Source organism: Mobula hypostoma, chromosome 15, assembly GCF_963921235.1.
Source record: "Mobula hypostoma chromosome 15, sMobHyp1.1, whole genome shotgun sequence".
Taxonomy (NCBI): domain Eukaryota; kingdom Metazoa; phylum Chordata; class Chondrichthyes; order Myliobatiformes; family Myliobatidae; genus Mobula; species Mobula hypostoma.
Genome location: NC_086111.1, coordinates 64689158 through 64716653, shown reverse-complemented (window position 1 = coordinate 64716653; position 27496 = coordinate 64689158). Strand labels below are relative to the sequence as shown.

Here is a 27496-nt window from a genome sequence, read left to right as displayed (position 1 = left end):
CCTGCACTCCAGGCAGGTCCTGAGTGCAGGGTTAAGGGAAAGATAAGTGGTAATGGGGCCACAGGGATAAGGAAAATATGCAGGGGGTTGGTTATCAGAGGGGAGTGGTTACAGAAGTTTGGAAAACCAATAGCGACTAATGATCATTGGTGACAAGACCCTGATTTATCACAAATTTGCACCAGGGAACTTCTCTTTTTTTTTGTAATTTATTTTTTATTGAATTTCATCATCAAACAAACATTTCCATAAGATGTATGGATGAACTCAGCAGGTCGGGCAGCATCATTTATAAACGATGAGTTAACATTTCGGGCCGGAACCCTTCGTCAGGACTGAAGAATGAAAGATGGGGAAGGATTTGAAGAATGCTTGTAGCTTCAGTTGAAAGACCAGCAATTTGAAAGACCAGTAATAAATCAGGTTGGAGGAGCAACACCTCATATATCGTCTAGGTAGTCTCCAGCCCCTTGGTATGAACATAGAATTCCCTCCCCCTCCCTTCCTCTATCCCTATTTCACTCTACCCCCTCCCCCAGCTCCCTTATGGTTCCGCCTCCTTCTTCTACTACCCATTGTTTTCAGGGCTATGACGTCAATGCTTCCCCTCCCCCACCCCTTTGTCTTTCAAATTACTGGTCCTTCAGCTGAAGCTACAAGCATTCTTCAAATCCTTCCCCATCTTTCATTCTTAGTCCTGACGAAGGGTTCTGGCCCGAAAAGTCGACTCATTCTTTCTAACTGATGCTGCCCGACCTGCTGAGTTCATCCAGCGTACTGAAACTGTTGCTTTGATCACAGCATCTGCAGATTATTTTGTGTTTTCCATAAGACGTATTTCAAATACTGTACATATATATCATATAATCGTATTTGTCACAAATCTCCATATAATACTTATCTGAGGTATACACTTATAGAAAGGAGAGGAAAGAAAGAACAATCGAAAGAAGAAAACTATGTACAAAGTAGGGAGTGATTTTTTTTTACAACATATTCATTGACTTGTGAGAATAAAATCAGGCCTATGAGGTTTTATGTAGTTAAACCATTTTTTCCAGTATGAATAAAATTGTTCCAACTTATGATTAACAGATGCTGTTATCTTCTCTATTTTGTAAATGTCCATTGTAATTTCCATCCATACATTTAAAGTTGGGCTCTCCTATGATAACCATTTCCTGGTAAGGGTCTTTTTACAGCCACCAGCAGTACATTAATTAAATATTTATCTCTTTTCAAGCATTTTTGAGGTATAAACCCAAAATATATGGTCTTATTTTCTAAGGGTATTTCATATTTAAAGTTGTCTTGTAGGGCATTATGTATCCCACTCCAATAGTCTTTGATAACAGGGCATTCCCAGAAAATATGATAATGGTTTGCATTTTGATTTCCACAATTTCCCCAACAAGCAGGGGGGTTACTATCATAATGGGATTTCTGAGAGGGTGTAGTAAAATATCTTATCAAGTTTTTCCACCCGAACTCCCTCCATTTCTGTGAACTGGTACACTTCCATTGATACCTCCATAGTATTGTCCAGTCTTCCTCAGATATTATTATCCCTCCTTCCTTCTCCCATTTTGTTTTAATGTATGAAGTCGAACATGTTTTAAAATTTGACAAACCCTTATACATGCTTGAAATTATTCTACTACCATTGTCCGAATTATATGCTTTCCTAAATAGTTCTGTCAGACATGTACTTGCCTTGGTTACATTTTTAACCATCCTAATAACGTACTGTCGCATCTGTAAATACCGGTAAAAATCTTGTTTTTCCAATAAGTGTTTCTCTTTGAGCATTTCAAAACTGAACAGTGTTCTTTCTTTCATTATATTGCAAATAGCCGTTCTTCCTTTAGCTGTCCAGTCCTTAAGTCTAGCATCCAGTTTATTCGGCGTAAAATCCGAGTCTTATGCACACCATTTAAGAATTGCTATGTCTCTCTCTAGTTTATATTCTTTTATAATAGTTTTCCATATTTTAAGAGTCCATTTCACCCATGGATTGTCAATAGTATTCATGTTACTTTGTAGGTTGTCATCAGCCAAAATTGCCTGTATGGGGATGGAAAGTATCCTCTCCTCAATGTTTTTCCATTGAGCGTCATATGATGGATTGCACCAGCACATCACAGCTCTCAACTGTGCTGCAAAATAATTACCTCTAAGAGAAGGTAGGCCCCATCCCCCCTTCTCCTTGGCTAATTGCAAAGTTTTGAGATGAACCCTAGGCCTTTTACCTTGCCATATATATCTTGATAACATCTTGTTCTATTCATTAAATTGATTTTGGTAAATCTCTATTGGTAGAGTCTGAATGAGATATAGTAGTCTGGGCAGTATATTCATTTTAATAGATTCAATCCTTGAACTGAGACCAAGAAAAGGAATTAGGTTCCATCTTGCTATATCACCCTTAATTTTTTTATATATAGGCTGATAATTGCATTCTGATAATTTTGCCATATTGTTCAAAGGACTGCATCAATTCAGGTAAAGAGTATGTTGGTTGCCCTAGATAGATCAAAATGTCATCCGCGTAACAGGCCAATTTATGCTCTGTCCCTTTAATAGTAATTCCCCTGATATCTTCATTGAGTCTGATGTCTTGAGCGAATGGTTCCAGGTATAATGCAAAGAGTAGCGGTGACCATACACAACCCTGTCTTGTGCCCCTTTATAGGGGAAAACTATTAGATAAATATCAATTGGTTTTAATCCTGGCAGCAGGATTGTCGTATAGTGCCTGTATAGTTTTAATAATTGTGTCATGTAGACCAAATCTGTGTAAAACTCTGTAAAGAAAATTCCAATTAACCAAATCAAATGCCTTTTCAGCATCCACGCTTATCACTATTGCTTCAATTTCATTTTTTTATATGATCCATAATGTGAAGTGTCCTTCGTATATTGTCTTGTGTTTGGCGTTGTATAAAACCTGTCTGATCATTATGTATCAGTGTGGGTAGAAAATCTTCTAATCGTTTGGTCATGATGGAGGTAAATATTGTATAATCCACATTAAGAACAGATATTGGTCTAAATGACCCACATTCCATTTTATCCTTGCCTTCTTTCGGTATAGCTGAGATTATCGTCTCCTTCCAGCTGGGTGGCATTTGCGTCTTTCTTAGGGCCCAGTTCAGTGTGGGGAGTTAAACAGGAATTAACTCACTTCTAAACTCTTTATACCACCCTGTCGTATATCCACTTGATCCTGGTGACTTGCTTAATTTAAACCTACTAATTGCAGTTTCTAGTTCAGCTTCAGTTATGTCAGCAGTCATCATTTTATTTTGTTCTTTGATTAAAGTGGGTAATTCTAAAGAATTCAGGAAGGTGTCAATTTGGGTTATGCCTCCCCCTGGAACTTTGGAATATAGAGTTTTGTAAAACATTTCAAAAGCTTCTTGAATTTCACTTAGCTTATTTTTTTTATCACTTTTCTTCTTGGATCCCTAGTACTATGAATTGTATTTTCTGCTATCTTTTTTTTCCAGTTTCCACGCCAGTATTTTCATAGATTTAGATCCACTTTCATAGTGTCTCTGTTTCAGAAACATTAATTTTTTTCTAATTTCTTGTGTAGCCAAACTATTAATTTCATTTCTAATTTTTAAAATTTCCTCTAGTGTATCCTGTGCCAAACTCAATTTGTGTTTTTTTTTTCTAGTTCCTTCAGCTTATTTTGTAATTCCTCTAATGTTTTATTCCTTATTTTTTTCTTATATGAAGATATCACTATAATTTTCCCTATTAAGACAGCCTTCAGAATATCCCATAGAATGGGAGGTGAAACCTTTCCATTATCATTGAATTCTAAGTAAAGACCAATTCCTTTTTTAATTTGTTCCTTAAAATAGGGATCATTGAGTAGACTTGAATTTAGTTTCCAAATAGTATTCTTTGGTTGTAGGTCAAAATCAACAGATAAATATATAGGTGCATGGTCACTTACATCTATTGTCCCAATTCCACAGGTGATTATTTTGTCTTTATCTTTTCCAAATGTTATGAAATAGTCTGTTCTTGTATATACGGAATGGGGGGCAGAATAATGAGTGTAATCCCTTCTGTCGGGGAAAACGTCCCTCCATATATCAATTATACCAACATCCTCAAAAAGAGTGTTAACTTTCTTATGTAAGGACTTTATTTCATACGTTTTTCTATTGGGAAGAGTCTAACTTTGGTTGTAATTGTAAATTTAAGTCTCTCCCACATATCAAGAGACCTTCTGTTTCCATTAGCATAATATTAGTAATTTTCTGGAAGAAATATCACTTCCTGGGGGTGCATATATATTCAATAAAGTAACTGGATTTCCATCTATATTCCCCCTTACCAGAATATATCTGCCCTCCTTATCTCCCATTTTGAATACTTTTTCAAAATTTAGCTTGCTTGAGATGAGAATAGCAACCCCTCTTCTATGTCCTGATTTATATGAGGAGAAAAATAAATTAGTGAAGCCCATTCTCTTTAATTTTCCACGCTCCATTATCACTTAAGTGAGTTTCCTGCAAATATACTACATGGGTTTCATCTTTTTTCATTTTTGATAGAATTTTACTGCACTTGACTGGATTCAACAGCCCACTAACATTAAAAGAAATGAATTTTACTTTGTCCTTAGCTATGTGTGTTTATCTGCTAGTATATCATTGAAATTTGCAGAATATAACTTAATCAATCTATTCCCTGAACAAGTAAGAGCCAAGAAACGCGAATAATTAAAAAAAAAGGTAACAAAGGTGTGATTCCAAGGCCGGGGTCTCTAGATGACTCTGGGTTGAGTTAGAAGAAACGCCTAAGTGTGGGGGATAGCCCCTCCTACCTGTGAGTTGAGGGCCCCCGCTGCAGTACCTATAGAAGTAAGTAAAAAAAATCAATGCCCATTACACATAAATGATTTCCCTGTGTATTCTACCCATGTATATATTCTCATTTAGGTGGGGAAAAAGGAATTAATGAATGAATATTTAAAAATTTTGTAATATAAAATCCACATTATAATATGCATTTCTCGAGATAGGTATATCACTACCTATTTTTGCTTCCATTTAGTTTATCAGCACTTTTAAAGTTAGCCAAACCTTATGGCTCTTCTGGAGGGGGTAAGGGCTGTCCTCGGAGCACTCACAGTCTCTTCCTAATATCCTTCTCTCGTCCTGCTCCTGTCCCCCGCTTTCTCGGTTCTCTTACTATTTCCCAAGTAGATGAGGATAACTGCTCAGCCAGACTTTCCCTTGGTTTGACCACACTAATGGGCAGTCCTCTGTTCTTCATGTCTGTAGTCGCCTCTTCTGCCGTCTGATGTAGTCGTATCCCCTCTTGGTAAAATACCCTCAGTTTAGCAGGGTACAGGGTTTGGAATTTAATCTTTTCTTGCTTTATTATTCGTTTTGCTTCAGAATATTCCTTCCGTTTCTGTAGGACTGCCGGGGGGTAATCATGAAGTATATTAACTTCCCATTCCAAAAAAACCTCTTCTTACCCCAGGCCCCTCGCAAAATCTCCGCCTTGCTCTTGAATCGAAGGAGTTTAAGTACTATTGAGCGCGGCTTTCTTTCTCTGTCTTTGGGAGACCGCGGGACGAGCGAACGATGCGCCCTCTCAACATCAATCTCCATAGTCTGGGGAATCTCCAGCTCTTCCCGCAGCAGCTTTTCTACAAAGTCCATCATCAATAATCCCTCCGCTCCTTCGGGAACATTATAAATCCTGATATTTTTCCGTTGCAATCTTCCCTCCTGGTCAAGCAATTTACTTTCCTGTTGAATTAATATTTTTATCGTCTTACTTAGTATCTGTTCCATGTTTTGCACGTGATCTTCCACCTTCTCGGTTCGATTCTCTGCCACTGCTATTTTCTGATTGACGTTCGTGAGCTCTGACTTTATATCATTGAGTTGTTGTTTTATATCTTTTTGGACTTCCCTCATCTCTTCCAGAATCTTCATCATATTTGCCATTTTGCCTGCATGAGGCCCCGCATCAGCTTCACCGCCACGCGCACGTGTAGGAGAGCCGCGCGCTGCACTTCTCTCTTCCATAGGCTCCGCAGTGATGCTTTTTTTAATTTCCATTCTTTTTCCCCACTCTTGTCCCCCCTTATCAATTCAGATTTTTTCGAAAGATCTTGTATTTGATGGATTAACGGGGCAAAATGTGCGCTTTTCCGGAGGAGCTGTTGATTTAAATTGCCATTCTGAACGATGATGTCATCGGAACTTCTCACCAGGGAACTTTTCAATCTACCTAAGAGGGAAGGAAATGCGTCGACTTAACATCATAACCCACCATCATTGCAACACTTTCTCAGAAACCTGTGTAGGTTTAGAAAGGGATTTTTTGCAGCTTCAGTCTGGGCTCATACCCATGAACATTCTGTGATCAGATTCACACCAACTGGAAATGTAAGTAACCAGAAACCATTTCTACCTGTCTTCTGAACAACAGAAACATAACTGACCCGAATGTGTCAGAAGTAAGCAATGTTGGCAGGTTCACTCAGAAAGGAAATGGCAGTGTTTTGACCAGAAGGCTGCTTCTTCGAGACTGAATTTGCATGTTTTTGAAAGATCATACATCTAATCTAGTCTTTTGGAGTCTATTATTAAGGATGAAGTTTCAGGGTACTTGGAGACTAATGATAAAGTAAATCAAAGTCGGCATGGTTTCTGTAAAGAGAAATCTTGCCTAACAAATCTGTTAGAGTTTTTCAAGGAAGAACAGCAGCGTGGACAAAGGAAAGGCAGCGGATGTCATTTAATTGGATCTTCTGAAGGCATTTGATAAGGTGCCACACATGGGGCTGCTTAACAATATAAAATCTTATGGCATTTCAGGAAAGATACTGGCATGGATAGAGGAATGGCTGACAGGCAGGAGGTAGTGAGTGCGAATAAAGGGGCTCTTTTTTGTTTGGCTGCCAATGACTAGTGGTGTTTCTCAGGGGTCAGTATTGGGACCGCTACTTTTCACATTGTTTGGCAATGATTTGCATAATGGAATTGACATCTTTGTGGCAAAGTTTACAGATGATACAAAGATAGGTGGAGGGATGGGTACTGCTGAGGAAGCAATTCAATTGCACGTGGACATATACATATTCAAAGAACGGGCAAAATAGTGGAAGATGGAATACACTGTTGGAAAATATATGATAATGCATTTTGATGAAAGAAAACCATGGATAATAGTGCAGACTATTATCTAAATGGGGAAAAGTAACAAATCAGCATATAGAGCTGATTGTTGACTTCAGGAAGGGTAAGATGAAGGAACACATACCAATCCTCACAGAGGGATCAGAAGTGGAGAGAGAGTGAGCAGTTTCAAGTTCCTGGGTGTCAAGATCTCTGAGGATCTTACCTGGTCCCAACATATCGATGCAGTTATAAAGAAGGCAAAACAGTGGTTGTACTTCATTAGGTGTTTGAAGAGATTTGGCATGTCAACAAATACACTCAAAAACTTCTATAGATGTACCGTGGTGAGCATTCTGATAGGCTGCATCACTGGCTGGTATATGGGGGCTACTGCACAAGAACAAAATAATCTGCAGAAGGTTGTAAATCTAGTCAGCTCCATCTTGGATACTAGCCTACAAAGTACCCAGGACATCTTTAAGGAGTGGTGTCTCAGAAAGGCAGCATCCATTATTAAGGACCTGCAGCATCCAAGGTGTGCCTTTTTCTCACTGTTACCATCAGGTAGGAGGTACAGAAGCCAGAAGGCACACACTCAGTGTTTCTGGAACAGCTTCTTCCCCTCTGCCATCCAATTCCTAAATGGACACTGAACCTTTTGGACACTGCCTCACTTTTTTTAATATACAGTATTTCTGTTTTTTGCACTGTTTTCTAATCTATTCAATATATATATAACTGTAATTGATTTACTTATTTATTTATTATTATTATTTTATTTATTAATATTATTTTTTTTTCTCTTCTATATTATACATTGCATTCAACTGCTGCTGCTAAGTTAACAAATTTCATGTCACATGCCGGTGATAATAAACCTGATTCTGATTCTAATTCTGATTCTGAGGAGGGAAATTGAAAATCCAGCTGAGTGGTACCATAACAACCTCTCATTCTATGTTAGCAAGACCAAGGAGCTGATTATTGACTTCAAGAAGAGGAAACCAGAGGTCCATGAGCCAGTCCTCATCAGAGGATCTGTGGTGGAGAGGGTCAGTAATTTTAAGTTCCTCAGTGTTATAATTTCAGAGAGAAAAGAAAATAAAAGAACCCATTACAGTTAAACCAATCCAATGTGCACTTAAACATTGGAGCTCGTCTCTTCCAAAACTGGGTATTCAGGGGTGTATCTCTTACTCACGTGCTGAACACACCTGCTGTATTTTCAAACTCCCCTCAAAGTCTCTCTCTCTCTCTCTCTCTCTCTCGATTTCACAGTTGATCTCAAAGTTGTTCTATTGACAGTGCCTGTTTTAACTTCAAACTGATTACTGCTTTCCACTTAAGAACTGAAGACTAGTTCCTGTTTATAGCCAGATGCTAAACAATTTTTAGTTGGAAGTTTACCTACAAGGGTTTGGTCTTACAAGTGGCAGCTGCTGTGTTTAGAAAGCAAGCTTGGCAAAACCTGAGAAGCTCTGGTCCAGGAAGTGAATATCCTTCACAGAGGGATGAACCAGGCCTGCCAAGACGAAAGCATGCACACTTGAAAGCCCATGTGTAAGGAGACACTGCCGTCTGTGTGTAGGAGACCTAATCAATTAATTGCAAAATCGTAAGCACATTTGCCACATTCTCGCAATTAATACGATATGGTTCAATTATTTGCACGATTTGTCTTCTTTTGCACATTGGTTGTTTGCCAGTCTTTGTTACTTATAGTTCTTCATAAATTTGATTGTATTTTCATATTTTCCTGTAAATACCTGCAAGAAAATGAATCACAAGGCTGTATATGGTGACATATACATACTTTGTTAATAAATCTACTTTGACCTTGATTTTGACATTTGCCTCTTCTCATGGGAGAAGCGGGATTTGAACTCATACCTCCAGATGGTTAGCCTAGGCAGACCAATGACCAGTGTACCAGTGTAAAGGCAGATGGCACAAGACTGTAGTCAGGGTGAAGTGTCTCAGGCCCTTTATGTCAACAGTCCATTTCCCTCCAAAGATGCTGCCTGACATGATGAGTCCCTCCAGTAGCTCAGTTTTAGCTGAAGCCAGAATTGGGCAATCAAAAAATTGAGGGGATGAGCTCAATTTCAAGCCAGAAACAATAAGGTACACGAAAGGAAATAAAGAGCTTGATGTCAAATCATTCATTAGCCTTGCCACCATCTATTTGCATAAATAATAGCAAGGCCATAAGCACTATCAGCCTTGCCACTATATTAACAGCAAATTAAGAAGTATTTTTATCTTTAGTACATTTGGTCTGTACCTAGTACACCTCAGCACAAATCAATCTTTGAGCGGCCAAGTTAAGAAAGCTCTCCAGAAGTTGGCAGAACTTGTAAAACCGCAAACTATCACAAATTCATCCACCACAGGGTTTCTCTGCTGAGTCATAATCAAACCACAATACAGTCTATGTGTGATAGCAAAAAAAAATTTACAATTTGTGACATGAATGATATCTATTCCGAGAAGGTTTACACAGGAATTGTTTTAAGAATAGCTTTTCCCTCCTGTTGTCAGAATTCTGAATGTTCCAGGAACCCATGAACAGTACCTCACTATTCCACTGTTCTTTTGCCCTCTTCATTTATCTTGTAGCCTATAGTAATTTTTATGTCTTGCACTGTATTGCTGCCACAAAACAAATTTCACAACATATGTCGGTGATAATAAACATTATTCTGAATTTCTCCGGATATTAGATCTTTTGCTTTTATTTCAGTTTTCAATTCCTAGTCCATTTGATGGCATTGCAGTGTAGGGGTTATCACGACACTATCACAGCTTGGGGCATCAAAGTTTGGAGTTCAATACCAGCGTCATCTGTAAGGAGTCTGTACGTCTTCCCCGTGAAATGTGTGGGTTTCCTCCACATGCTCTGGTTTCCTCCCACAGTCCAAAGATGTACCAGTTAGTAGGTTAATTGGCCATTGTAAGTTGTCCAGTGATTAGGATTGGGTCAATCCAGGGGTTGTTGGATGACGTGGCTAGAAGTGTCAAAAGGGCCTGTTCCATCTGCTACCTCAATAAATAAATAAATAAATTTTGTAGTGGCCCTTGTGTTTATTTATTTATAGCATTTTCTCTGCATCTACAACAGTATATTCTACATAGAAGGGTCTCGGCCCGAAACGTTGATTGCTTGTTCATTTCCATGGATGCTGCCTGACCTACTGAGTTCCTCCAGTGTTTTTTGTGTGTTACTATATTCTACACTCCGTTTTTCTTTTTACTACTTAAGTGTACTTATGTAGGGAAACAAAAGCAAACTAAACTCTTCACCGTGTCTCAGTGCCCACGACAATAATAAACCAATACCCCATGCTCCTGATCTTTGATCACCCAGTGCCAAAGGATGTGGATCAGTTAGGGGAACTCCTGGTCAGAAAGCTCCTAGGCCCTGCCAAGCTGACCATTCATGGGTCAAGCAGGTGGGCAGTCGAGGGTTCTGTCAAAGCTGACTGCTTGTCCATCTTCTGGGCTACATCCGTGCTTTTGTGTCCATGTAGAAGGAGCATGCAGTGTTCACAGGTACAGTGGAGGATTTTCAGGACTAGTGGGCACTAAAGGGATGCGAGTGCATTCTGGATAAAGGTGACTGATATTGAAACTACTAATTGTAAATAGTGCAAATCATGGAACAAAGTAGTATTGCAATGCTGTGATTCTGTAATCAGAATAAAAATCAATTGGAAAATGAAAAAAGCAATACTAATACCACAATAACCTGATTCAATTCATTTTGTTATTAGTATTGTTATTGGTATTGGTTTTTAATTGCCATATATACCAAGATACAGTAAAAGGCTTGTTCTGCATACTGTTTATACAGATCAAATCATTACACAGTGCATTGAGTTAGTATACGGTAAAACAATAGCAATGTAGAATAGAGTGTAAAACCTACCAAAAAAGCACGGGGCAGGTAAAAGTTAAAGTGCAAGGTCATAACAAGGTAGATTATGAAGCCAGGAGTTCATCTTACTGTACAAGTGTCACAACCACGGAATCTGTGTGCCTTCACAGACGGGCAGCTTAAAGGGGTTGGAAATTGCGCTCGTGAGTATGCATGTCCCAGCTAATTATGATTTCTTTGTGGTTGTATTTAACTCCCTTCATTTCATTTCAGTCTTGTTGAGTCGTGTCTGAAGCATAAGTTAAAGTCAGCGGAGGCTGGGTTGGCAGAAGTGGCTCACGCAGTGCAAGAACTTATCGCAGAGTGGCAAGCCCAGGCCAAACTGAAGTTTGTTGGTCAAATAGAAGAGAAGTTAAAGTCAGTGGAGTCTGGGGTTGGCAGAAATGCCACGCGCAGTGCGACAACTGCTTTCCGAGTGGCAAGACCAGCCTACAGGGTGCCAGCACCCACAGAGACAGTTCGGTAACTCACCACTGGCAGCCAGAGTCAGGTAGCAGCAATTACTGCTGTCACAGCCACTGTTTAGCAGCTCTCGACCAACAACCGGAATCAGGTGGCAGTCATTACCAATTCCACTGCTACAATTTAGCAGCCTTCAATCAGGATAGTCCAACTCCCAGCATCTCTTGCATCCTCTTCTTTAACATCCTCATCAGATTCAGCCACCGCAGCCCCGATTCTCCTGGCTCTGGATCAGAAACGAGTATTCCTCCACCAGTCAAATACTCCGGTGATCCCAACAGCTGCAGGAACTTACTACCCAACGTGAGCTGACTTTCCAAGCCTAGTTTGACATTATTGAGGACAATGGCACTCCACAGCCCACCCTTCCTCACTCGTGAATGCCTGCCCTGGTGATCTGGGGAATAGAAGCAGAAGTGAAGACTGTCCAAAAGTCCCAACTGGCTGTTTATCCCTGTCATGGTACACCACAGAGTGTGCTGTAGTGGGTTCACTCTTCCCATCTGGTTGGCCACATGGGGATTCAATGGACACTGGAATTTGTCAAGAGACTTTGTCCTTGCCTGTCCTACCTGTGCTAGTTTGCTTTGCCTGCTGCCTGTGCCTCACCACCCCTGGTCCCATCTCTTGGTGAATTTCATCACTGGTTTGCCTCTGTCAGATGGAGACACTACCATTCTGGTAGTTGTGGCCTGGCTCTCCAAAGCTGCCCACTTCATTGTTTTCTCCAAGCTCATGAATCAGTCTCTCTCATGGTTCTGCAAATGTTCAGGCTGCACGGCTTCACTCAGGACATAGCGTCTGATCGAGGACCACGTTTTTGAAAGGTTTTCTGTTCTCTTTTGGGAGCCACAGTCAGGCTCTCCTCAGTTCTTCACCTCAAATCTAACAGCCAGACTTAAAGAGTGAATCAGGAGCTGGAGACACTCCAGCACTTCTTTATCTCCTCCAATATTTGTCAAAACATAAACCAGGAAATTATAGGCCTATGAGTCTGACATCAGTTGTGGGAAGGTATTCTAAGGGACTAGACATATAAGTATTTGGATAGACATGGACTGATTAAGGATAGTCAGCATGGCTTTTTGTGTTGTTAGCCATGTCTAATCATTCTTATAGAGTTTTTTGAGGAAGTTACCAGGAAAGTGGACGAAGGCAAGGCAGTGGGTGTTGTCTACATGGACTTTAGTAAGGCATTTGACAAGGTTCCACATGGGAGGCTGGTCAGGAAGGTTCATTTGCTTGGCATTCAGGATGAAGTAGTAAATTGGATTAGACATTGGCTTTATGAGAGAAGACAGAGAGCGGTAAAGGGTTGTCTGTCTGACTGGAGGTCTGTGACTAGTGGTGTGCCATAGGGATCAGTGCTGGGTCCTTTGTTGTTTGTCATCTTTATCAATGATCTGGATGATAATGTGGTTAACTGGATCAGAAAATTTGTGGATGACACCAAGATTGGGGGTGTAGCGGACAGGGAGGAGGGCTATCATGGCTTGCAGATGGAATTTATTACAGACAAGAGTGATGTTTTGGACTTTGGTAGGACCAACCAGGATAGGTCTTACACTGAGGGGGGTGAGAACAAAGGGCTCTGAGAATACAGGTCCATTATTCATTGAAGATAGGGCATCATAGGTAGGTAGGGTTGTAAAGAAATCTTTTGCACCTTGACCTTCATAAATCAATGTATTGAGTACAGAAGATGAGATGTTATGTTAAAGTTGAACAAGGCATTGGTGAGGCCTAAGATGTAAACAAAGTTAAAAGAATACAGGATGTTGGCTGGGTCTGGAGGACCTGAGTTATAAGTAAAGATTAAATAGGCTAGGACAGTTTTCTTTAGAACGTAGAAGACTGAGAAGAGATTTGATAGAGGTATACAGAATTGTGAGGGGTATAGATAGGATAAATGCAAATAAGCCTTTTCCACTGAGATTGGGTAAGGCTACAACCAGAGGTAGTGGGTTAATGGTGAAAGGTGAGAAGTTTAATGGGAGCTTGAGGGGAAACTCCTTCACTCAGCGGGTCATAAGAGTGTGAGATTAGCTGCCAGCAGAAGTGGTGCATGCGAGCTTGATTTCAATGTTTAAGAAAAGTTTGGATAGGTACATGGATGGTAAGGGTATGGGAGGCTATGGTCTCAGTGCAGGCTGATCGGAGTAGGCAGCCTAAATGGTTTCAGTATAGACTAGATGGGCCAAAGGGCCTGTTTCCATGTTGTACTTCTCTATGACTCTATAGCCCCTCGACTTGGAGCTATCAATTTTTGGGGCAGAGTTTGTCGACAATTACCTCCAGTCGTCCTCCATTCACATATCTTCCTTTGAATTCCAAATAGAATTCCAGCCACCACTCTTCCCTGACCGACAGATTGACTTGAGGGTTCATGCTGCTGAACAGTTGGTCCAATGCTACAAGTGAGACAGATCAGGGCTTCTCTGCAGCACACTCAGAAACTATATGCCTGCCAGGCTGATCGGCCCTGCCAAGAGGTGAGGCCAAGGGATAAAGTTTGCTTGGCATCTAGGGACATTCCTTTGAAAGTTGAGAACCGCATGTTGGTCCCACACTATGTGAGACCACTCATAATGGAGAGGGCTACCAACAAGATTGCACCTACCATCATCAATGAGGATCCGTCCAGAATTTTATGCTTCCTACCTCAGGTGACTTCCTTCCCCCCGGCTCCAGTCAACACTCCCCCTCCACCTCCTCCCCACTTGGTGGATGGGCCTCTGGTCTATTCTGTGGTGCTTCCTGGCATCTCGTTGAGTGCGGGCCAGCATCTCATGGGTTGGGAGAAGTTCCTGGGCCAGGGAAAGTTTCTGGGTTCTGGCTCATGACATTCTGGACAAGTTACTTCCAGCGGGCAGCTCAGGAGCTGTGCCCAGGGAGGGGGCTCTGCCACAACCAGGGACTCTGCCGTGGAGTCTGGGAGCCCTCGCAGGGGTCAGAAATCACTCTCATGAGTGTGAATGTTTCAGCCAATTAGTGTACCTCTGTTGCGTTCTCTTCCTTTCATTTCAGTATTGTCAAGGCTTGACTAAAGTGCAGCAGCAACAAATGGTCCCAGATTACTTTAGTCTGCATTCTGGAAAAGGAGATTACAATTTAGATTTACACTGTGAAGTAGTGGCATTAGTTTAGTATGAAGTTATTGCTTCCAAGCTGCAGTGATGGTGTTAGAGTTTAGCTTAGGAATTTTAGTTAGTGGCCCTGTTGGCCTAGTGCTTATTAATTTTCCTTTTGTCAATTACAGTTCTTATTAAAACTCAATGACCTGCTCATTCTACCAGTGTATCTCTCCCTCTGCACTTGAGTTAACATCGAACACTGTGTCAACAAAAGGTTGGTTCAAGAGTCAGTGATAACAGTGGGATAGAAGTTGTCCTTGAGCCTGATAGTACATGTTTACAAGTTTCTGTATCCTCTGCCTGATGGGAGAGGTGAGGAAAGAGAATGCCTAGGGTGGGTGGGGACTTTGATTATACTGGCTGCTTTACCGAAGCAGCAGGATGTGTATACAGAATCCATGGAGGCAAGGCTGGTTCCTGTGATGTACTGAGTTGCATCCACAATTCTCTGCTGTTTCTTGGGCAGCCACGTGCAGAGCAGTTGCCATACTAAGCCATCGTGCATCCAGATAGAATGCTTTCTAAGGTGCGTCAATAAAAATTGGTAAGAGAAGACAGAGACATGCTGAATTTCTTTAGCCTCCTGAGGAATTAGAGACATTGGTGAGGGTTTTTGGCTGTGACATCATCGTGGTTGAATGTGGACAGGCCGTTGGCAATGTTCACACAAGGGAACTTGAAGCTCTCAAATTCTTACGGTTCTTCCAGTACAACCCATTTAATGGCCCTTTGCTCTGTATCCCTATCTCTCGGCTCCATCCCTGCTTTTATGTAGTTCTTATTCCAGGCTATTTGTTTCGGCTCCTGGCTTTGTGTATCTGACCAGCTGACTCCATACTTATCCACTTTGGGGAGCTAAGTCTTCCCATCTCCTGATTATATGTTCCTTTATACTGCTGGTCCCAGCCCTGGAGCACTGGAACAGCCACACCACACACAGATGCCATGCAACCGGGGAATGTGCATTGGATGACCACAACTCCAATTAAGCAGCAGTCGAGAATTCTTCTGATGATCTTGCAGTTTAATTCAGCCAAGTTTAGCTTGGATCTCAGTACTGATGGGAAGATGGCATGGTGCCGCAGTTTTACTGCTTAAAAAATATTCAGCAGATTGTTGGGTCAGCAGAAAAAGAATTAGTTTCTTTTCTCTTGGTGGTTTCTGTATTTTAACCTAATCCCACCCAGCGCTGACTTACATTGGAACATAAAATATAAAACATTACAGCACAACCCGTCTGCCCACAACACGCCGATCTTTTAACCTACTCCAAGATCAGTCTAACCCTTCTGACCCAAGTAGCCCTCCATTGTTCTATCATTCATGTGTCTAAGAGTCTCTTCAACACACCCTACCACCAACTGACAGGGTGATTTACACACTCACCACTGTCTGTATTAAAAAAAATCTTACATCCCCCCCTATGCTTTCCACCAATAACCTTAAAATTACACCCCCTTGTAAAAGCCATCTCCATTCTGGGAAGAAGTCTCTGGCTGTCCACTCGATCTATGCCTCTCATCATCTTCTACACATCTATCAAATCATCTCTCATCCGCCTTCACTCCGAAGAGGAAAGCCCTACCTCACTCAACCTTTCTTCATAAGCCATGCCCTCTAGTCCAGGGAGCATCCTCGTAAATCTTCCCTGGATCTTCTCTGAAGCTTCCACATTCTGCCTATAATGAGGTGACCAGAACTGAACACAATATTGCAAGTGTGGTCTAATCAGGGTTCTCAAAAGGCAACATTAACTCACAGATCTTAAACTGAGTCCCCTGACAAACGAAGGGTAACACACGATATGCCATCCTAAAAACCCTATCAAACTCTGTGGCAACTTCAAGGGACAGATGGATGTAGACCCCAAGATCTCTATGTTCCACAATGCTGTCAAGAATCTTGCTGCAAGTTAGATCTTCCAGAATGAATCACTTCACACTTTTTTGAAGCAATTTTTGTGCATTATGAGTTAGCTAGCTTAAATCTATAAAGATTAAAATAATTTAGGTACATGATCCAATCTTATGAATCCCAATTTCCAAAACAAAATCTATTTCTTATAATTTATTTTGCCAACAACTCTCTAATCAATTGACAATAGAATGAAAATGATTGCTCATTGCTGATAATTTAACAATGCATTTCCGAGATACGTCACCCCAGAAAATATGAGGCGACCGTTGTAATTAGCAATGCTATTATCGACTCCTTTCGGAGCCTGACGTTTCTATTGCCAGCGAACCATCTTCTCAGAATGTCATGTTCATTTTCCAGTCGATCCATGCAACGGGAATTTGATTGAGCATTTAATGGCTTTGGTCCTGCACTCGCTGGAGTTTAGAAGAATGACAGGGCTCTTTTTGAAAGCTACCAGGTAATGAAAGGCCTCGATAGAGTGGACGTGGAGAGGATTTTTCCACCAGAATCCAGAGCCAGAGGGCACGGTCTCTGAATGCAACTGAGAGGAGGAGGAATTTCTTTATCCAGAGCACAGTGAATCTGCGGAATCATTGCTACACAAGGCTGTAGAGACCAATTCATTTAAAGTGGAGGTTGATGGGTTTTTGATTAGTAAGGGTAACAAAGGCTACAGGGAGAAGGCAGGAGAAGAGGTTCAGAGGAAAAATTAATCAGCTGTGATGAAGACTTGATGGGCTAGATGGCTTAGTTCTGCTCCTGTGTTTTATGGCCTTATGGAATTTGACAGGATGCTTTTTTATGCATTGCCCCTGTATGGAGGGTTCAAATGTTCACAAAATGATTAGATATTTCCAGTATTACAACTCTAACTAGAATTCACAAGAACTCCTTGTCTGGAAGCGCTGTGAATGATGTAACACATTTACTGCAACACGCTGATAAATGGATCATGACACTATGCCAGACACAACTACTTTGCCATTCAATAAATGGATAAATATAAATAAGTACAAGTTAACAGTAAACACACTCACTTTACAGTGCCAGTGATCACCAATCGATTGGGATTCGATTCCCGCTTCTGTGCGAAGAACATACATGGAAGTCTGGTCCAAGGTTAACAAGATCCAACCCAATGACATGAGCATTACAGCTCTTAGAAGTCTAGAGGCAGGACATCACACACTAGACTGGTGATTCAGAAAATAAAGGTCTACCACACAGTGGCCACTTTATTAGGTACACCTGCACACCTCCTTATTAATGCAAATTTGTATCGGCCAATCATATAGCAGCAACTTAATGTATAAAAGCCTTCAGACAACTGATGTTCAGTTGTTTTTCAGACAAAACATCAGGATGAAAGAGAAATGTGATCTAAGGACTGACCGTGGAATGATAATTGGTGCCAGATTGGCTGGTTTGCATATCTCCAAAACTGCTGATCACCTGGGATCGTCACACACAACAGTCTCTCGAGTTTACAGAGTATGGTGTGAGAAATGAGCGACAGATCTGTGGGAAAATGTGCCTTGTTAATAAGAAAGATCAGAGGAGAATGGCCAAACTAGTTCAAGCCGATAGGAAGGCGACAGTAACTCAAAGAGCCATGTGTTATCAGTGTGGTGTGCGGAACAGCATCTCTATCTCTGAGTGCACAACACATCAAACCTTGAAGCGGAGGGCCTAAAGCAGCAGAAGACTATAAACATACACTCAGTGGCCACTTCATCAGGTACAGGATGCACCTAATAAAGTGGCCACTGTGTGTATCTCAAGAGACAAAATTGCACAAACTATGCCTGCTGACAGGTAGAGATCGACATTCCTTCCCTAAAGTAGGAAAGCATAGTGAAGAAAAAAACACAATGTTCATTCTTCTGAAACTTATTTTCTTTTAAAGTTGCTTTCATCACTATGACATGTAGTAACTCCAAGAAAAACAGTTAAAATTAGTGCCATAGAAGCCTCCATTCAACAATTCTCCAGCCAAAATGTGTTAAGATTTATTTTCTTAATTCATACATTACTTATCCTCATCCCAATTTTCCATTTTATTTGAATATCATCTGAAGATGATAATGGAAGCCAATGCTGTAAATGGGTTCTGAAATATCCATGCATTGTGTACAGTTAGGTTTGTGAGGGCTGTCAATATACGTGCAAAGAGGAAAAAATTTGGACAGTCGATCCATCTGGTCAGTTTAGGATGTTAAGTGGTGGAGCAGATGATGAGATACCCCTACATTGACTTCACTACACTCAAAATATTTAATGCTGGATCCAAGTCAAGCATGTGGCATTATTTGTGGTCTATCAAACCCATGTTAAGGTAGAGTTGCAGACTGACTGATATCAAAATCTTGAACAACGCACACAAAATGCTGGGACACCTCAGCTGGTCAGGCAGCATCTATGGAGGAGAATAAGCAGTCGACACCTTATGCCATGACCCTTCATCAGGATCTTGGGCCAAGTCCTAAAAGCTTGAAATATCAACTGTTTACTTCTCTCCATAGATGCTGCCTAACCTGTTGTGTTCCTCCAGCATTTTGTGTGTACTGCTCAAGATCTCCAGCTTGTATTAAAGTATCCAGATATGTCTACGTCACTACTGAATCTCACTTGTGCTGTCATCTTCAGGTTATCTTGAACTCCTACGTGCAGCATGTACATATTTGTATGAGGCTTTCAATTGCTAATTTCAAACTCGAAACGTCAACTCTTTGGTCCCATCCATAGATGCTGCCCGGCCTGCTGAGTTCCTCTAGCATTCTGTGTCTGTTGCTCAATATTTCTAGCATCTGCAGAATCACTTGTGTCAATTTCACAACCTCCCTGCTCTACACACTATGAAATCACAATCCATGGAGAACGAACATAGCCATCTGGCTCTTACATTCATGACAGCCAAGGCTGGAGTATCTGGCACAACCTCACTGATCTAAATGGGGTCACAAGAGACTGCATATGCTGGGATCTCTTGCCAAAACCAAACTGCTGGAGGAACTCTGCAAGTCAGGCAGATCTAGAGAGTCAAAGAAATGATCTACGTCAGAAATGCCTGCAGCAGAACTTGATCGGAATCAGATTTAACATCACTGTCATATATCCTAAAATTTGCTATTTTGCAGCGGCAGTATTTTGCAATACATAATAAAAAAAGACCAATAAATTACAATAAGAAAGTAGTGGAAAAAAAGTGAGCAAAAAAATTAGTGACGTAGTGATCATGGGTTCATGTCTATTCAGAAAATCATGGCAGAGGGGAAGAAGCTGTTCCTGAAACACTGAGTATGTCTTCAGGATCCAGTCCCTCCTTCCTGATTGTAGCAATGAGAAGAGGGCATGTCCTGGGTGATGGAGATCCTTAATGATAGATACCACCTTTTTGGGGCTCAAAAAGAGTGATGCCTCAAAAAGGAGCATCCATTATTAACTTAAAATAGTTCTCCATGCTGTGGAAGCTATTGCCCAATGATGGAGCTGGCTGAGTTCACAACTTTCTGCTGGTTTTTCCTATCCTGCGCAATGGCCTCTCCATACCAGATGGCGATGCAAAGAGTTAGGAAGCTCAACATGGTACATCTGTAGACATATGCTAGAGTTTTCAGTGACGTGCCAAGTCCCTTCAAACTCCTAATAGTTGCTGCCATGCCTTCTTTGTAATTGCATCAATATTTTGGACCCAGGATATGCTGACAGCCAGGAACTTGAAGCTGCTCACCGTTCCTGTTTCTTATCCCTTGATGAGGACTGTGTTCCCTCAACTTACCCTTCGTGAAGTCCACAATCAATTCCTTGTCCTTAGTGGTGCTGAGTGCAAAGTTATCATTGGGATGGGAAACAATTTCTTCTCTCAGGCTATTAGACTTCTGAACTCCCGGCCACATCACGTTTGAAGTGTCATTGGATAATTTGTACCATGCCCTACACTATTTAATCTATACACTTTGTTTATCTCTGTATAATTCATTTGTAGATTTAATTCTTACTTTCCTACATTATTGTGTCCTTTATGTGTGCTATGTGTACAGGTACGACTGTTCTTCACACCCTGGTCCAAAAAAACATTGTTTCGTTTGGCAGTATACATGTATATAGTTAAATGACTTGACTTTAATAAACTTGACTTGACCACCCAGACAGCTGATCTATCTCTCTCCTGTAGACTTCTTGTCACCCTCTGAAATTCTGCCAACTACAGCTGTAGCTTTGGCAAATTTTCAGATGGTGTTTGAGCTATCGTGGGTGTAGAGAGAGCAGAACAGTGGGAAAAGCACACATTCCTGAGGTTCACCAGTGATGAGTCTCAACGAGGAGGGGATGTTATTTCGATCTGCACAGACAGTGATGTGAATCATGACTCAATTCATCAGCAATTCCTCAACCTCCACAGCTGCTGACTGACTTACCAAGTTCCTCCAGCAATTTGTTTCTTTCTTAAAAATCTAAATTGGGTCATTATCCTTCAATAATAAGATAATAAACCTTCCTTCAATAAGGAAGGGTTTAAAATGTAACACTCTTATATTATTTGGATTGGAAAGGCTTAAAAGTTATGGACGAAACACTGACAAAACGAACTAGCACGGATGGAGCACCTTGGTGCATAAACCTCTATGGCTCTCTTCTTTAACTAATTTACAGCAACCTACTTTTAAAATTGGTAATGATCTATATCGTTAATAACTAGGTTGTATTTTCCAACCTAAATCTTTGAGGAAAGTGCACTGACCTGGTCTGGGAGGAATGAATCAGAGTTTTGGAAAGCACAGGGCGAGGTAATCAATTGTGTTACATACTTCATGGATATCTTATGAGGATGATGTAATGGTCTTGCGGAGGTCACATGATGTAATTTTCCCACCGATGTGAGGTCACGTGATGTAATCAGTGACCCTAATGGTCGCTTTACTATAGTCTCTGGCTCTCTCTTTTAGATACCTGTTATTTTGGTAAATGTTTATGCCCCTAATTGGGACGATGTCCAATTTGCAAATAAGGTTTTGTCATTAATACCTAACCTGAATACACATAAGCTAATCTTTTCTGGAGATTTGAACTGTGCTATTGACCCACTGCTTGATAGGTCTTGCCCTAGGGGAACATTTTCTAGTATGGCAAAGGCCTTCTCGATGCTTATGCAACAAAATGGTTATATGGATCCTTGGAGATTTTTGAATCCATCAGTTAGGCAATTCTCTTTCTTTTCTCATGTTCACCACTCCTATTCCAGGCTAGACTATTTCTTTATAGATAACTCCTTGATACCAACGATTAGATAAATTGAATACACTGCTATAGTTATATCTGATCACTCGCCCGTGAAACTGGACCTATGTTTTCCTTTAAACGTTAGAGAATGGCCTCTGTGGAGACTTTAACCTCCTTTTGCTTTCTAATTAGAAATTTTGTAGTTATATATCGGCTAACATTGACACATTCTTCGAGACTAACAAAACTGAGTTGGTATCGTACTCTTTACTTTGGGAAACTTTAAAAGCTTACTTGAGGGGTCAAATAATATCCTATACTTCACATACTAATAAAGAGCGTAGGAAGGAGGTGCAAGTGTTATTGCAATCTATTTTGGACTGGATAGAAAATACTCTGAGGCACTCACTGTGGTATTATATAAAAGCTGGGTTGATTTGCAAGTGAAGTTTAATCTTCTATCTACAAACCTATCAGATCAATTAATTCTTAAGACACGTGGTCTCTATTATGAATATGGTGACAAGGCAAGCCGGCTTATGGCTCATCAGTTGAAACATCAAGCTGCATCACAACTTATTCCCCAGATAAGAGACATGCACCAAAACTTGACAAGCAATCCAAAAGGGATTAATAACATCTTTGCAACTTTTTATTCCTCTCTGTATACCTTAGAGTTCCCCTCAGATAAAACAAATATGGAACATTTTTTAGATAATTTGGAAATATAAACTCTTGAACCAGAGGAGATGGAGAACCTAGATCGGGCTCTTGGGCAGGAAGAGATTAATAATGCCATTATGGCTATGCAGGGTGGTAAGTCCCCAGGTCCTGATGGTTATCCAATAGAATCTTATAAGAAATTTAAGGATAAGCTCATACCGGTCTTTCTAGAAGTGTTTCTGTAATCTTTGGAGAACAGTTCCTTATTCCCTTCTCTTTCACAGGCAGCTAATTCACTACTTCTTAAAAAGGACAAGGACCTGACTCAATGTGGATCATATCGCCCCATCTCACTTTTGAATGCAGATGTGAAAATTTTGGCTAAAGTGCTTGCATGCCGTTTAGAACATCCCCTCCCCAAGATAATTTCAGACGGTCAAAAAGGTTTTATTAAAAATTGCCATTCTTTTTTTAATATCCGTCGACTGGCTGATATCGTTTATTCACCCAGTGATTCTCCAAGTCCGGAGGTTGTTATCTCCTTGGATGCAGAGAAGGCGTTTGATAGAGTGGAGTGGGTATACTTGATTAGTGTTTTGGAGAAATTTGGATTTGGCAGAATAATTGTAGCTTGGGTTAAGTTATTATACCACTCACCTTTAGCATGTATACAGACAAATTATTTTCGATCTGACTATTTCCCATTAACACGTGGCACTCGCCAAGGCTGCCCATTGTTCCCTCTTCTTTTTGCAATTGCAATTGAGCCTCTTTCTATTGCACTTAAGTCAACTACATTATTTCAAGGTGTTAGAAGAGGGGACATGGAACACTGTGTTTCCCTATATGCTGATGACCTCTTACTTTATGTTAACGACCCTGTGGGTAGTAGTCTTACTATTGTGTCATTATTAGGTCAATTTGGAGCCTTCTCTGGCTATAAACTGAACATTCAAAAAAGCAGATGCTTTCCCATTAATAACTTGGCCCTACAGATCCGAAAGGAATCTTTGCCTTTTCCTTTATCTCAAGATGGTTCTGTATACCTAGGAATACATATTACTCGCTCTTTTACATCTCTGTTTGAAGCTAACTACAGGCCTCAGGTTAGCCAAATGAAGGTTGATTTCGAGAGATGGCGCAGTTTACCCCTTACTATAGCTGGGAGAATTCAATCAGTGAAAATGACTATACTTCCTAGATTTTTTTTATTTGTTTCAGTGTTTGCCCGTTTTCTTATCTAAGTTATTTTTTAAATCAGCTGACCAAGCTATAACCTCCTTTATTTGGGAAAATAAGGTCCCAAAGGTTAATAAGCACACTCTCTAAAAAGGTCATGACGTAGGTGGAATGGGTCTTCCCAGCTTTATTCATTATTACTGGGCATCGAACATTCAAAAAGTATTATTTTGGCTCCACCGGCCAGATATAATCTGGTGCCTGCTTGAGTCACAGACTTGCCACTCCTTGTCTCTCCCAGCTTCGGTGTATTCTTTCTTACCATTGAAATCCTCTCAGTTTACATCTAACCCAGTCGTGCTCTCCATCCTCAAAATTTTTAATCAATTTTGCTGCCACTATAAGTTCATATCAGCTTCAGTTTTGGGCCCCATTCATAAAAAACATTTACTTCCTCCCTCCACATTCGATTCAGCTTTCAGACAATGGGGTTTGAATGGTCTTATGTGCATTAAGGATTCGTATACTGATAACATACTTGATAGTTTTGATAACCTGCGCAGTAAGTATGGCCTTCCGCATAATCATATTTTTAAATACCTGCAGATTCGCCACTTTGTCAAGGAAAAATTTCCCTCTTTTCCTGATCTACCACCTGCTATGTTATGGGAAAAACTCACTCTTAGCTTTAACAATAAAGGGCTGATCTCTGAACTATACTCTCAGCTGATGTCTTTGGGAGTTCAAGATCGAAACAAAACTAAGAGTAGGTGGGAGGATGACCTCGGTATGGATCTGACTGAGGAATATTGGGCAAAAGTATTGAATAGGGTTCATTTCTCATCATCATGTGCGAGACTGGGGCTCATACAATTTAAAGTTTTACACAGGGTACATTTAAGTAAAGCCAGACTTGCAGACATATACCCTGGGACAGATGCTGGCTGTGACAGATGTTCCTTCTCTCCTGACTGTCCTGACGAAGGGTCTCGGCCTGAAACGTCGACTGCGCCTCTTCCTATAGATGCCGCTTGGCCTGCTGCGTTCACCAGCAACTTTGATGTATGTTGTTCCTTCTCTCCGGCTGGTTTAGTACATGCATTTTGGTCATGCCCTCGGCTTGATGTCTATTGGACACTGGTTTTTAAAATTATCAGTGAGGTTTTGGGGGTGACACTGAGACCTTGCCTGCTTATAGCTGTATTTGGTGTGGCAGATGATGATTTGGGTTTAAATGCAAGCCATTCGGATATCATTGCATTTACATCGCTATTGGCCCGCAGGAGAATTTTGCTGGTTTGGAAATGTGCCACTACCCCAACTGCTGCTGCTTGGTTAGAAGATGTAATGTTCTTTCTGAAATTAGAAAAGATTAAATTCACTTTGAGGGGGTCTGTGAAAAAGTTCTATTCGAAATGGGAACCTTTCTTATCATATTTTGGGAGTCTTAAGGAATTACCTACTAGTTGAGGGCATTTGATTGTACTTGAGAAGTTGCCTCCCATTTAACACGCTTATAATTTACCTCACAGGGTAGTTGATGAATTGTAAATATGAGTATATTTTGAATCATCTGACATGTTGCAGATGTGTGTGAGCCGTTGTCTTGAAGTAGTGTGGGGGTATGGTTGTGAAATGTCCGTACTTGTATTTGTGAGTTGTTGTGTTGTAAATATATTAGCTGCCGTGATATGTTCGGGGAGGGCGGGTGGAGGGAGGTTTGTTTGGGGGTACAATATAAAAGCAAAATGGAGGAAAATGTAATCCATTATATATTCTGTATTGTGTCATTCCTTCAATAAAAATAAAAAATTTAAAAAAAGAAAGCATAACAACTATCCCAATTGGTTCATTCGTCCTCTTATCAATAGATAATCCAAAACAAACTACTAGCCGGAGGACTTTCTCAGCATTTAACATAACAAAGAAGGCAGTTTAATTATAACACAACAAAGAACCCATTTTAATTAGCCTATGCAGTTAACATAAAAGAAGAAACCCCTTACATTAGTGACTAACTTTAATTGAAATTCTTTAGTAAATTAATTTCCCTAACATGGACTGTTGGCTTCAAAATCTATAGTACCTCGTTATGACCTTGTTCTTTATCAATTACCTGCATACATTTTTTCAGTAGCTTTTAGACTTCAGTCTACATTTTTAAAAATAGTTTTACCTTGTTCTACTTCAGTGCACTCTGTAATGATCTAATGTGCATGGATGGTATGCAAGACAAGCTTTTCATGTATCTCGGTATATGTGACAAAAATAAACCAATTCCAATTCTGATCCCAAACTGTAGGCCAAGTGGAGAAGCATGGAAGCCTGCTTCATTCTGCCTTGTCTCTTATAACAGTAACTTCCACCCCTGACTGCATTCATAAAGCCATCTCCCTCTAACATATACAGTACACAAATACTCTGCAGATGCTGGGGTCAAGGTTCCGTCAGGGTCCCGGCCCGAAACGCTGACTGATCATTTCCACGGATGCTGCCCAACCTGCTGAGTTTCTCCAGCATGTATGAGTGTTGCTCCCTCTAACATATGCTGGCTAGCTTTAATCAGTGCTCTGTTTATACCAGTTGTTAACAAGTGGACAGTACTGCCACTCTCCTGGGGGTGGTGCGAGTTTCTAAGGGGCAATAAAGATAAAGGGGGCAATGAGGGGGGTGCTCAGAACAAGGGGGCAACTGAGAGATTACAGGCTTAAGTTAAGAAGTAAATTACTTATTATAAGCATTTGATTCTACGTGCTTCATAATTGATTACAATGATCACATAATCACCTTATCTCTTGCTAACCCAATGTTCTCTTAGACTTTGCTGGAAGTGTGTTAAAGTTGTTGAAAAGCAATGTGACACTTCTGTAATTGCCTTACCTTAAGAAAACTGGACTGAAGAAATTGTGTTATTTCCAGGCCCGACTCGCTTTTGTAGTAAAGTGTTAGCTAGTACGATTCCCATACTCCAATCACGCAGTGACACAATTCCTTGAATTAGGGTATGGCATTCGATGGGGTAAAGTTCATAATTTTCCCTTGACCTCATTTGAACACTCTTTGAGCATTTGAAGAGAATGCACTCTGATAAATTTGGTTTATTTTCAGTCACTTCGAGCAAACTTTCAGAAACAGAAAATACTTCAAAACATGCTTGCCAGCACTTCACAACAAAACAGTGATAGTTTGCGTGCTTCACAGGTTTCATTGCTCGTGGTTAAATCTGGAAAGCCCCAAATAATTGAAGAAGAACTGATTATGCCAGGAGTAAAGGAGATTCTGAGTATAATTTTGCAGAACTCACCAGACCACATGTCTGAGAATGTGGAAGAAACATCATGCAACATATTTAGAACACCAGCATTGGTTCTGCAGATGGATGTCAAATCTGCCAGCCATTGAATCTTTATTTCTTGGTTATGCCCACCTCAAAAAGATGAAACCATGGTCCAAGAGTTGTTATTTATAAGGGGACTAGAAACGTATGAGAGTGTTGTCAGTATTTCAAGTTGTTGAGCAATTTTTCAAAGAGAAGGACATTCTTGCTTGGGCAACAAATGAGGCACCATCAATGACCGGAGGCCACCGTGGGGTTATTACTTTCTTGAAAAAAGCTCTCTCCAACATATTTAACATATTTACCATTCCATATGTAAGGCAACGATCGGTCTCAAAAAATCCAAATGATCAGCTGCATAAATCATTAAACATCATTAAATACTGTTACCACAATAATAAATAAAATCAAGTTCCCTGCTTTCAATTCTTGATTATTTCGCGAGCTTTGTATTGAGAATGATGAATAGTTTGAAAGATTG

At 40.5% G+C, this 27496-nt stretch overlaps 1 long non-coding RNA gene across 2 annotated transcripts in view; it reads right to left on the bottom strand.

Annotated features, from left to right (window-relative positions):
* Window positions 1-3215: 3215 nt before the first annotated feature.
* LOC134356933 (uncharacterized) overlaps window positions 3216-27496 on the bottom strand; it is a 99730-nt gene continuing 75449 nt past the window's right edge. Inside the window, exon 4 of one of the 2 annotated variants that reach the window (XR_010020468.1) lies at window positions 3216-4875. This is a non-coding gene — a long non-coding RNA (uncharacterized LOC134356933). Of the gene's footprint in view, window positions 4876-5484; window positions 6271-27496 lie in introns of those variants that run through there. The other variant, XR_010020469.1, reaches the window with a different exon arrangement.